This window comes from Leucopleurus acutus, assembly GCF_964270905.1.
Source record: "Leucopleurus acutus genome assembly, chromosome: 3".
NCBI classification, from domain to species: domain Eukaryota; kingdom Metazoa; phylum Chordata; class Mammalia; order Artiodactyla; family Delphinidae; genus Leucopleurus; species Leucopleurus acutus.
This window is the reverse complement of record NC_139145.1, coordinates 46,227,209-46,235,795: the sequence shown is the minus strand read 5'-3', so window position 1 is coordinate 46,235,795 and position 8,587 is coordinate 46,227,209. Positions and strand designations below refer to the sequence as shown.

The following is an 8,587-nucleotide window of genomic DNA, read 5'->3' as shown; positions in this document are numbered from 1 at the left end:
CATGGATATCTTTGAGGAGCCCATTAGTTAACCTGCCACACCTGACACATGGCACTCATTTGCAGTCCCTACAATCAGCCTAGAATTAGAACTGGGATGGAATAATGGAATTATTCCAAGTTAGCAGGTGAGGCCTGGCGTATGGGAGCTGTACCAGAGACAGAGATTGCACATGGCATTTTCTGTTTCAGGAACCACGCCAGCCTCATTGACATTCCACATCCCACTGCCTTCTCCTGACACTGTATCATTTACAATGCTCCTGAAGCTAGTACAGTGACTCATTATTATCAGTTAATGAAGCATCTAAGGCCTAAACCCACAGTCAGCGGCTGGGATAGAGTGAGGACAGAGCTGGACTGAAGGGAGTTCTGTAGCTGGGATGTAAACCGGAAGAGACAGAGGCCATGCTGTCCTCGTGTCTTCACTTCACAGACGTTTACTGAGCACTTAGGGTGTTCCAGCAACTATGGGTACAATAAGAATAAGGGCCACAGGGGTGGTCCTGACCCCCAAGAATTCACAGGCAAGTGAGAGAGACAGACAGGTACATGAATACACCAAGACACTCATGATAAATGCTCAGAAGGAGGTGGGTGTTGGGGAGCCCTGAGGACAATCTCTGCTTCAAAGAAGGAGGGGAGGCCTTCCAGAGGAGGGGGCAGTTGACCCGGGTCTTGAAGGACGACTAGACATTCTGCGATTGGAAAAGGGAAGGAAAGGAGACTTGGGCAGAAGAAACAAATGCTAAGGGGAGTAGTGAAAAGGCGTGGTTTTTCACTGCGCCTTGAATGACATGCAGAGATACTCTGGCAGGAGGAGAAGAGAATCTGGAAAGTTTGCCTTTAGACTGCAGTGAGGCAAGGCGGTGACATTTGGCTGGTAAAGGGAACTGGGCAGACCCTGTGGGGGAGTCTGGCTTTGGGAATAAAGAGCCAGACCTCACCACTGTCTGAATAAATTCAGGGGGCTGGGCCGGTGGCTGCAAGGAAAGGCCAAATGCTGACGTGGTGAAGACAGACTGGGGTTCAAACCTCAGCTCTGCCGCTTACCAGCTCTGTGACTCTGGTGAGTTTCTTAACCCCTCTGGGCCTCAGTTTGCTCATCTATAAAATGGGAAAGCTCGTCACCACCTATGAGGATGGTTGTGTGGCAAGGGCCTTGTCTGTCTTGTTTTCTGCCGTATACCTAGCATCTGTCTCATGTTTGTAAACTGAATGAATAATGTCTGGAAATAAACGTTAGGCAGGATGCCTGATGAATAATAAATGTTTAGCGAATGAGCTGATTATTAATTTTAGGGGAGAAAATTCAGTGATGATCTGGGCCAGCCCCCATGTCTCACTGTGTGCTCTCTAATGGTCCTGATAAATGCTCACTCCCTATGGTCCTGGCAGCCTGGAACCACAGAAAAGATCCCTGAATCTGGATTGGGGGAACAGGTGGGCTTTAGTTCCAGTCTTGACTGTCACTCATGAACTGTGATTCTGGGGACACCCATGTCCTGGTTTATGCCCTGTGGCTTCCTCCAGGCCACACCCTAACTCAGCTCTGCCTCATCCCAGGCAAGGTCACTGAGGGCTGAGGAAGGACACCAGGCCATTTGCTTCTTGATGAGCTCCATGCCCTTTCCCTCCCTTCTCCACCAGCAGCCGGGTCCATATACACCCACAGATAGTGAGCTAATTTAGCCAGAGGAGGAGAGAGCTGGGTGCCCTTGCCTCAGTTCCACAGAAACACCTGCCTGACCGAGTGGGAGGTTACCTATATCACCATGATGTGCTTTTCATTAAAGCCAGGCTCCCTCACAGGTAGTCTTTGAAATGTCAATTTTAATTAAAACCCTAATCCTAATAAACACACCGCAGATTAAACCCAGCCAGAGCAGCTTCCTCCTGGGTGAACTTCTCATGCTTCAGCAGACAAGTTTGTCTCCACTAAGACGGCTTGTTTGGGAACATCCAGTCCATCAGGCAGCTTCACTCAGAGAAGGGTCTTGGCCACGATCCACAACATCACTGACTCCAGGCTTCCAAAAACACAGCCCAGAGTGGAGACAGATGGATGCCTGTCCCACATCAGTGGCTGATATGGAGTTGATGCTCAGTCAAATAGAATCAGAGCGCCGTCAGCGTTTGGAGGGGCTCTGGAGATCATCTGGCCCTTCTCATTTCACAGATGGGGAAACTGAATCCTAGAGAGAGAAGTGGACAGAGTCCTGTTTGTGGCAGGAACCCTACCTCCTAGCTCCGTACCCTCCCCACTCATCACCTGGGGTTGGCCGATTGGTAGCTGTGCCAAACCTGGACCAAATCCATTTCCTTCTGAGCTTCAAGTTCCTTATCTATAAAATTGAAGGGACTGGACTAGCAGGGGTCTCAACCTTGGCTGCACGTTAGAATCACCTAGGGAGGTTTTAAAAAGCCCAGTTTCTAGCTCACCTGAGACCAATTCATCAGAGCCTCTGGCATGGGACTTGGACATGAGTGGTTTATAAAACTCTTCAGGTGATTCCAATGTATCCAGGATTGAGAACCAGTAGACTAGATAATCACTGTCTCTCTTTTGCTCTAAGAGTTTATAAGTTTAGAGTTCCTCAGCCTGCAATCCTCTGTGCATCACACACTCCCATGCTCCCTCCCCACACCTACCCCACAATCGATTTGAGCAATTCCTTCTCATACCTCAAGTCCCAGCTTAAATATGCCTTCATTAGACTGAGTGAGGGCGGTATCACCTGAGTTCTCCCTCTCTCATAGTCTGAACCGCACTTCACAGTGATTCTATTTTATGCCTATCTTCCCCGTAAGCTGAGCCACAGAAGAGACTAAGTGTAGTGTACAGACTCTAAGATTGTCCCTAATTATCCTCATCTCCTAAACTCACACCACCCCCTTGAGTCTGGGCAGAACCTTTGACTTGCTTCTAACCCATACAATATGGCAAAGGTGATAGGATATCAATTCTATCACATAAAGTTACATTAAACTGTCATGTCTGTCATGCTTGGAAACTCCCTCTCTTGCTGGCTTTGTTGAACCAAGTGGCTATGTTGGGGAGGGCCACATGGCAGGGCACTGAGGGTGACTTCCAGCCAGCAACTAGCTAGGAACTATGGCTCTTAGTCTTAGCCTGCAAGGACCTCAGCCCAGCTAACAACTACATGAGCTTGGAAATGGATTCTTTCCCAGTCACACCTTCAGATGAGATCCCAGCCCTGACTGACATCTTGATTGCAACCTCATAGATGACCCAGCTAAGCTATGCCTGGATTCCTGACCCCCAGAAACTCTGAGATCACAAATGTGTTTTATTTTAAGCTGCTAAATTTGTGTTTTATTTTAAGCTGCTGAATTGTTACATGGCAATAGAAAATGTATACACTGAGCCTGTCTTGTCCAACTGCTATACCCTTTGCATCTAGCACAGTGCTTGGTACATGTAGGTACTTACAAATGTTCGGCTAATTAATTAAGTAATTAATCAGAATAATGGCATTAAGTCCTTTGAATCCAACACTTGCCCAACCGTTTTTCCTTTCTTCCTCCTAGTGACAAGCTAATAGCTCAAAATTCAATGTCAGTGCATCAAACAAGGACTGTACTCTCAAACCTTTCACTCTTAGGCAGGAAAGTGGGAAACACACACTGTCATTATGATGATAACCGTGACCAGCCTTAATGAAATCAACATGTGGTTAAATAACTGTTTGCTGAGTGTAAATTGTTATTGTTATTGTTGGACCATTTCATTTACCTGATAAATGCAGTGCAGCTCTCCAGGCAAGGGAGCAATCATGGCTTTATCGATCCATAATCATTCCAAAGACGCACAGGATGCCATTGGCCACTATGGGTTGGCCTTTGGACAACACTGGCCCTCAAGTTGCAGCCACGCGGGGGCTCTCCCCACACAGCCCCGGCTTTTAGGCCCGCTCAGGTCAGTCACTCCAAGCGAACTGCCAGAAGGCCCAGTTCTGCCTGGGCATTTACGGCCGGTTTTTGTGGTCTGCACAGCAACAGAAACTTCCAAGAGTGAAAAAGCAAAGAGCACAGCCATTTCCCCTGCCAATCTCCTGCTGCTGTGCCCAGTCTCCGCAGGGCTTTGACCGGACTCTGCAGGCTCAGGTATGGCTCTGTGGGGTTATCAGACTTCCCAAGGTCACCTGGGGAATCACCGATAGACAGTGCGACAGCATCACCAGGTGAGGCCTCCCTGGCCTCTGCTTGATCTGAGTGGCTTATCAGGAACACTGCTGGCTGGCACTCTGAGAGAATTCCAGTAAAGCGAATTGTAAGTAGGTCTTGAGAATTGGCTCAGGTACTCCATGGAGATGGCTGAAAGCACGCTGCAGGTCCCCAGGGAAAGGGTAGGGGGACTTTCTTAGAGAAGATTTTGGCTGATGCTGGGGAGACAGCGAGTGGTCGGAGGTCCCGGGCAGCGAGGACTGTCTGCACCTCTTTCCTCACCCTCGCTCTGCTGCGTAGTCTCTCTCTCTTCCTGAGTGTCGATTTCCTCACCTGCTTCTGATTATGTCTCAGGCTGGTCATTGCTCCTACCAGCCACCCACCCAAAGCTCACCGCCCAAAGGCCCTGGATCCAAGTGACTTGCTTCTTCCTCCCAACGACTGGGCTTGCTGAAGGAGCCCTCCCACGGGGACAGGGCCCACTCACAGCCACGGCAATAGCATTAACAGGAGTTCTCATTTTATGACCACTTAGCATGCATGATGTGATCGGCCCTTATGCGTGTGATCTCACTTCATACAACAGTTAGTGAGAACGGCTCGTTCCTGTTTTACAGATGAGGAACCTGGGCTTTAATAAGAGGTCTCAAACTTTGCTCCATGTCACACAACACACAAAGGACATTATGTGTCTCTGTATGGCTGACATCTAACTTAAAACTCCCCAATTCTCCTGTGTCCTCACCTCACCTAAATAAGGCTGGTTCCCCAAGATCAGGGTGTAGGTTCTAGAAAAGCAAAAGAATGAAGACTGGGAAGGCAATTGCCTGCTTTTATATTTCAACTGCCTTTGCTGTGGTGACGCTGACAGGTACAGAAAGCAAAGAGGAAAAAGCAAGTCCTTTTGCCCTTCTCCAGGCCGGCTCTCTCCTTCTCATGCCCCCCCTGTTGGCAGCTTCTAAGAGGAACTGAGCTGGTGGTGAGCAAAGTGGCTTGCAAGGTCCCAGCCTTAACATCACAAAGCAGAGATTAGAATTTTGATTTAAAGCACGGAGACAATAGCTTAATAGCACAGATGGGATTACCAAAAGGTCAAGGTAGTGGTTACCTTAAGGAAGGAAGAAGGGAGTGTGCCTGGGGGGCGCCATTCAGGGATGCAGGAGAGCCTCTTTCTAGGGTGCAGGCAATAGTTTATTTCTTAATGGGGCTGGCGGTTACATGGGTGTTCTGTTTATAACCACCCACCATGCTTTTTATACCTATGTTCTTGTACTTTGCTGTGGGTGTGTTATTTTTCACCATTAAAAGTGCTATAGAATTTTTTTTTATGGATAGTTCAAGGAGGAGAAGAGTGCTGTAGGCTGACAGGTCAGAGCACACCTCACTGAGGAGGGGATTTTTTTTTTTTTTTTTTTTTTTTTTTTGCGGTACGCGGGCCTCTCACTGTTGTGGCCTCTCCCGTTGCGGAGCACAGGCTCCGGACGCGCAGGCTCAGCGGCCATGGCTCACGGGCCCAGCCACTCCACGGCATGTGGGATTCTCCCGGACCGGGGCATGAACTCGTGTCCCCTGCATCGGCAGGCAGACTCTCAACCGCTGTGCCACCAGGGAAGCCCTGAGGAGGGGATATTTGAGCCCAGCTTGAAAAATCAGAGGGACAGGTCATGCCCAGAGCCGTGAACAGCTTTCTAGGCAGAGGGCAATGGGGCACCCTATATCTTATGAGTGCAAGCCTGGTGGCCGTGAGCAGGGTGGCCTGGAGGAATGGGAGAGCTCAGAGGAAGGGAGGCAGCGAGAAGCAGGCTGATGTGGAAATTGTGGGCAGCAAGCAGAGGTGAGCCTGGTTTTAGGGGTGACCCAGGGGCTCAGGTGCAGATGAGGCAAAGCACCCAGAGACAGAGTAGACCCCTACCTATTGGAGAACCAAGGAGATGCACCTTGCCACTCGGAACATACACTTCCTCAGTCCCGGCCTCCTGGGAAATGTCTCTAAGTGCTGAGAGGTGATCCTGGAAGAAAGAAGCCAGCAGATGGACTGGCTCCAGAGAGAGTCCCTGAGGTTTCTGAACCAATTCCAGTCTGCATCCTTGGAGCTGGCAGAGGCTTCCGGAAAGAACAGCAAGATCTGGTCTCACACTGTCTGGTTTCCCGCTGTCCTTCCTAATTTCCTTCCTCCAGCCTTTCCTTTCTTACTGATCCCTTACTCTTCCATCCTCCCTCTCTCCCTCCCTCTCACACATTAACTAAACACACAATCAGATATACCACCCATATATATAAATATACACACCCACCTGTCTACCTCCTACACACATTATTCACATCCACTTCCCCCCCGCTCTGACACACACAAACTGAAAGACACATACCATATGCAGGTTCATTCATACACATCTCAGATACACTCTTATGCCTGCAGAGCACTTGATTTATTTTTTTAACATCTTTATTGGAGTATAATTGCTTTACATCGTTGTGTTAGTTTCAGCTGTATAACAAAATGAACGAGCTATACATATACATATATCCCCATATCCCCTCCTTCTTGCGTTTCCCTCCCACCCTCCCTATCCCACCCCTCTAGGTGGACACAAAGCACCGAGCTGATCTCCCTGTGCTATGCAGCTGCTTCCCACTAGCTATCTATTTTATGTTTGGTAGTGTATATATGTCCATGCCACTCTCTCACAGTCACAGCTTACCCTTCCCCCTCCCTGTGTCCTGAAGTCCATTCTCTACGTCTGCATCTTTATTCCTGTCCTGCCCCTAGGTTCTTCATAAACTTTTTTTTTTTAGATTCCATATATATATGTTAGCATACGGTATTTGTTTTTCTCTTTCTGACTTACTTCATCTGTATGACAGAGTCTAGGTCCATCCACCTCATTACAGATAACTCAATTTTGTTTCTTTTTATGGCTGAGTAATACTCCATTGTATATATGTGCCACATCTTCTTTATCCTTTCATCTGTCAATGGACACTTAGGTTGCTTCCATGTCCTGGCTATTGTAAATAGTGCTGCAATGAACATTGTGGTACATGACTTTTTTTTTAAGCTGTTTTAAACTAGTTAGGGGTTCCATTTTCACTCCTCAGTAGATTTTATGTATTTCTCATATGCTTTCTCATATGAACTCATTAGTTCATCTAGGTCTGAGTGTCATCTTGATCCGCCAACCATCCTCATAACAAGATTTGTTGACAAGTCCTGGATTTTCTGCTAGAACTTCATTAATTTCAGTTACTTCTCCTGATAGAGGAGAATAGAGTTCACTATCAGCTTTCACACTTTCCAAAGCACCAAATTCCTCTTGTTTGTTCAATTTTGTCCCAACTTCAGGCAGACTACAGTAAACAACATCTCCCAAAGCTTCCTGTGCAAAATTGCTGATTCCCACTGTTCCAACACCGTTTTCTGTTGTTAACCATTCATGTGTGTCTGTGAATTTATGACCCGACAGCAGAGCCAGTCCAGTGTGCTGTGCCCTGATGGTGTGCGCTCGCAGTCCCCAGGGCCACGGCAGGCAGGGCGCGTTGGGCGCAGAGAGGACATGCAGGCTGCAGACTGCGGCCTACACGCTCCGTGCCACTCCCAGAGCCATGTTCACAGGGGTGCAGAGGGTCTCCGTGCAGCATCTCCATTGTGGTACATGACTCTTTTTGAATTATGGTTTTCTCAGGGTATATGCCCAGTAGTGGGATTGCTGGGTCGTATGGTAGTTCTATTTTTAGTTTTTTAAGGAAGCTCCATACTGTTCTCCATAGTGGCTGTATCAGTTTACATTCCCACCAACAGTGCAAGAGGGTTCCCTTTTCTCCACGCCCTCTCCAGCATTTATTGTTTGTAAATTTTTTGATGATGGCCATTCTGACCGGTGTAAGGTGATACCTCATTGTAGTTTTGATTTGCATTTCTCTAATATTAGTGATGTTGAGCATCTTTTCATGTGTTTGTTGGCAATCTGTATATCTTCTTTGGAGAAATGTCTAATTAGGTCTTCTGCCCATTTTTGGATTGGGTTGTTTGTTTTTTTCATATTGAGCTGCATGAGCTGCTTGTATGTTTTGGAGATTAATCCTTTGTCAGTTGCTTCATTTGCAAATATTTTCTCCCATTCTGAGGGTTGTCTTTTCATCTTGTTTATGGTTTCCTTTGCTGTGCAAAAGCTTTTAAGTTTCATTAGGTCCCATTTGTATATTTTTGTTTTTATTTCCATTTCTCTAGGAGGTGGGTCACAAAGGATATTGCTGTGATTTATGTCATAGAGTGTTCTGCCTATGTTCTCCTCTAAGAGTTTTATAGTTTCTGGCCTTACGTTTAGGTCTTTAATCCATTTTGAATTTATTTTTATATATGGTGTTAAGGAGTGTTTTAATTTTCATTCTTTTACAGGTAG

General features: G+C 47.2%; 1 pseudogene across 1 annotated transcript; it reads right to left on the bottom strand.

The window, feature by feature from the left end:
* Positions 1–7,275: 7,275 nt before the first annotated feature.
* LOC309959611 (glycine cleavage system H protein, mitochondrial-like) lies at positions 7,276–7,792 on the bottom strand (annotated as a pseudogene). The gene has a single exon. The product of its transcript is annotated as a glycine cleavage system H protein, mitochondrial-like (transcript).
* Positions 7,793–8,587: the final 795 nt, after the last annotated feature.